General features: G+C 39.4%; 1 non-coding gene across 1 annotated transcript; it reads right to left on the bottom strand.

Moving 5' to 3' along the window:
* Positions 1–609: 609 nt before the first annotated feature.
* Positions 610–715, bottom strand: LOC121205278 (small nucleolar RNA R71). Its single transcript, XR_005900362.1, has one exon. It is a non-coding gene; the product is annotated as a small nucleolar RNA R71 (small nucleolar RNA).
* Between the last annotated feature and the right edge of the window lie 2,736 nt (positions 716–3,451).

The following is a 3,451-nucleotide window of genomic DNA, read 5'->3' on the forward strand; positions in this document are numbered from 1 at the left end:
TTCGCTCTTGGCAAGTTTTTATAATGAATGACTAGAAGAAACCCGTTGGGACCATTACTGTTTGATAGTGAGATCGATCGTACAGTTCACAGAAATTGAAGAGAAATAAGGTGAAGCTTAAGATACACAGAGGAAGAGCAAGAGGATGATACTTCAACCACAACCGAGGAGATGGTTGAAAACCAGGAAAATCTACTACCTCCTGCGATTGCCGCTGATCCAGTAAATCAGAATCCTACTCCACGCACTATGTATGATTATGCTAAACCTACTTTAACAGGAACTGAGTCAAGTATAGTTAGGCCTGTTGTTGCTACAAATAATTTTGAATTGAAACCTAACACAATTCAAATGATACAGCAATTTGTTAAGTTTGATGGTTTGCAGGATGAGGATCCAAACAACCACTTGGCAAATTTTCTTGAGTTTTGTGATACATCTAAAAGCAATGGCGTTTCTGATGATGCCATTCGCCTTCGATTATTCCCTTTTTCATTGATGAACAAAGCTAAACAGTGGTTGAACTTGTTACCACGAGTGTCAATCACTACTTGGGAACAAATGACCGAAAATTTTTTATTAAAATATTTTTCGCCGGCTAAAACAGCCAAATTACGTAATGATATCTCTTTTTTGTGCAGATGGATTTAGAAACACTCTATGATGTATGGGAGAGATACAAGGACCTTTTAAGAAGATGCCCTCACTATGGGTTACCACTTTAGCTACAGGTTCAAATGTTTCACAATGGCCTGAATCCTTCGATTAGACAGATGATTGACCCAGCTACTGGAGGAGCTATCAATAATAAGACACGTAAGGAGGCTTATGAATTTATAAAAGAGATGTCACTGAATAATTAGCAGTGGCAAGTTATGAGGACAAAGCCAACAAAAGCAGTTGGCATTTTTAACGTTGATTCGGTCACCATGCTCTCTAATCAGGTAGAACTTTTGAAAAGAAAAATTGACCGTTTTCTTGGTTCTTCACAGGTTCACCTAGTAATGCAATACAATGCAAGTGGTGGAGAATTGTGCAATTCAGAATACCCACCCTATGGACACAACATGGAAAACGAGTAATTAAATTATATGGGTAATAATCCTCGACCTCAAAATAATCCTTATAGTAACACTTACAATACAGGATGGAGGAATCTCCCAAATTTCTCATGGGGAGGCCAAAGAAATCAGAGACCACCACCACCTTCCGGTTTCCAACAACAACCTTACCAGCAAGAGAAAAAGTTGAACCTTGAGGAGATGCTAACAAAATTCATCTCGGCGTCAGAAACTCGTTTCCAGAATACCGAGACAGTACTTAAAAATCAACAAGCGTCGATCCAAGGGCTCGAAACTCAGGTAGGCCAGCTCGCTAAATTGATATTTGAACGACCACAAGGTAGCCTACTGAGTAACACTGAATCTAACCCAAGGGAGAAACTCAATGCGATTTCAATTCAAGATGAGGAAGGGTTAGTTACATCTAAACCAGAATCGAGGCAAAAAACTGTGGTAAGTAAAGGTAAAGGTGAGGTAGACCACAGCGAGCAGAAATCAGTAAGTAAAGAGTACAAACCATGAGTGCCATACCCAAATGCGACAAGGAAAGACCACACAGGTAAACAATTTGGTAAATTCCTTAAACTATTAAAGAAATTACACATTAACTTACCATTTATTAAAGCCCTTTCGCAGATGCCAAACGCAGTCAAATTTTTAAAAGAGCTTTTAGCAAATAAGCGAAAGTTGGATGAAGCGTTGCATGTGGAGCTAAACGCAGTTTGCTTAGCTATTCTACAGAATAAGCTGCCCAACAAATTAAAAGATCCAGGGAGTTTTACAATTTCTTATTTAATTGGTAGCTTAGATGTTAATAATGCTTTGGCTGATTTAGGGGCTAGCATCAATGTCATGCCTTACAAAATGTTTAAGCAACTAGGTCTTGGGAAACCCAAACAAACTAAGATGAGTATTCAATTAGCCGATAAAACAATCAGATTTCCTAGGGGTATTATTGAAGATGTACTCATTAAAATTGACAAATTTATATTCCCGGTTGATTTTGTTGTTCTAGACATAGAGTAGGATAGTAATGTTCCTTTAATTTTAGGAAGACCTTTTTCAGCAACTACTAGAACAATAATTGATGTTGGCACAGGTGAACTCACACTTCGTGTGGGAGACGAAATAATCACCCTTCAAGCTCGTAATCTGAGTAACACATTGAAAATTGAAAGTGGTTGTATAAATCATACTATTAAAACTGATCATGTGGTGAAACCTTCTTGGCAGGAAACACATTCAAAGAACACACCTGAGCCATGTTCGAGTAATGACAAAGGACATATCTATGAAGAACGAAGGCTATAACTCGAGGAACTAGATGAATGGCGAACACATAAACTGAGGACACACGATAAACCAAAACCACGCCATGACGAGCTCAATATCTCATCAAATCAAGTTAAGGTTGGAGACAAAGTACTACTAGATGCAGCAGACCCTTGTATTGCCACTTCTGAACCTAACAGAGCAATCCCTCTTACGGTACTCAAAATTTTCCCATATGGTACAGTCAAGGTAATTCATCCCAAATTCGGCACTTTTAAGGTAAATAGTAGAACCTTATTTTAATAAAATTGATAGCAGGGATGAGGAGTGTGAACTCCTCGGACCATCATGACCATGCAACAGAAAGGTAAGTCGAGCTTAGACTATCAATAAGCGCTTCTCGGGAGGCAACCCCCAAGCACTAACGACGTTAACTTCTTTAAAATTTTAGTTTTTAACATCTAATCACTAACTGAGTCATTGAAACACATGTTTCTAATCCATACGGCGAGCCACACGGGGTGCTTTAGGCCGTGCTCACACCACGGAAGGAGACACGGCCATGCGATACGGCCGTGTGAAAATAGGGTAAATTTTTTCCTCAACACAGGATGCGATAAGTTGCCACGGCCGTGCGACATGGTCGTGGGCAAGTCTGTCAAACCAACACGGGCATGCGACACGCCCGTGTCTATAAATTGTGGTTGAAACTAAAAATTTAGCACGAGCGTACGACACGCCCGTGCCCATCAACTGTGCTCAAGACTGATAAAATAACACGGTCGTAGACATCCATACACGGGCGTGGGAGAAGTGAACAAAGTAGAACACAGCCGTGCGACACGGTCGATTCTCGGACTAACTTAGCGAGTGTGAGAGTTTAGTTATACATGCCACAAATATGTGATAGTGTGATGTCTCCCGACACTAATGAGGACCATTTTGTTTAAAATGAAGTACTCTCCAACCGAGCTACATCTGACCATTTAATAGTAATATTGAAGTATTTGAATAAAGTGTAGCTATGATGTGTTAAACTCGGGAAGGTATGAATAAAAATTCGTGATATATGTATATGTGATAATATGTGAGATGAAAGTTTATATAGCGATATATTT

The sequence above is a fragment of the Gossypium hirsutum genome, chromosome A08 (genome assembly GCF_007990345.1).
Source record: "Gossypium hirsutum isolate 1008001.06 chromosome A08, Gossypium_hirsutum_v2.1, whole genome shotgun sequence".
Taxonomy (NCBI): Eukaryota; Viridiplantae; Streptophyta; class Magnoliopsida; order Malvales; family Malvaceae; genus Gossypium; species Gossypium hirsutum.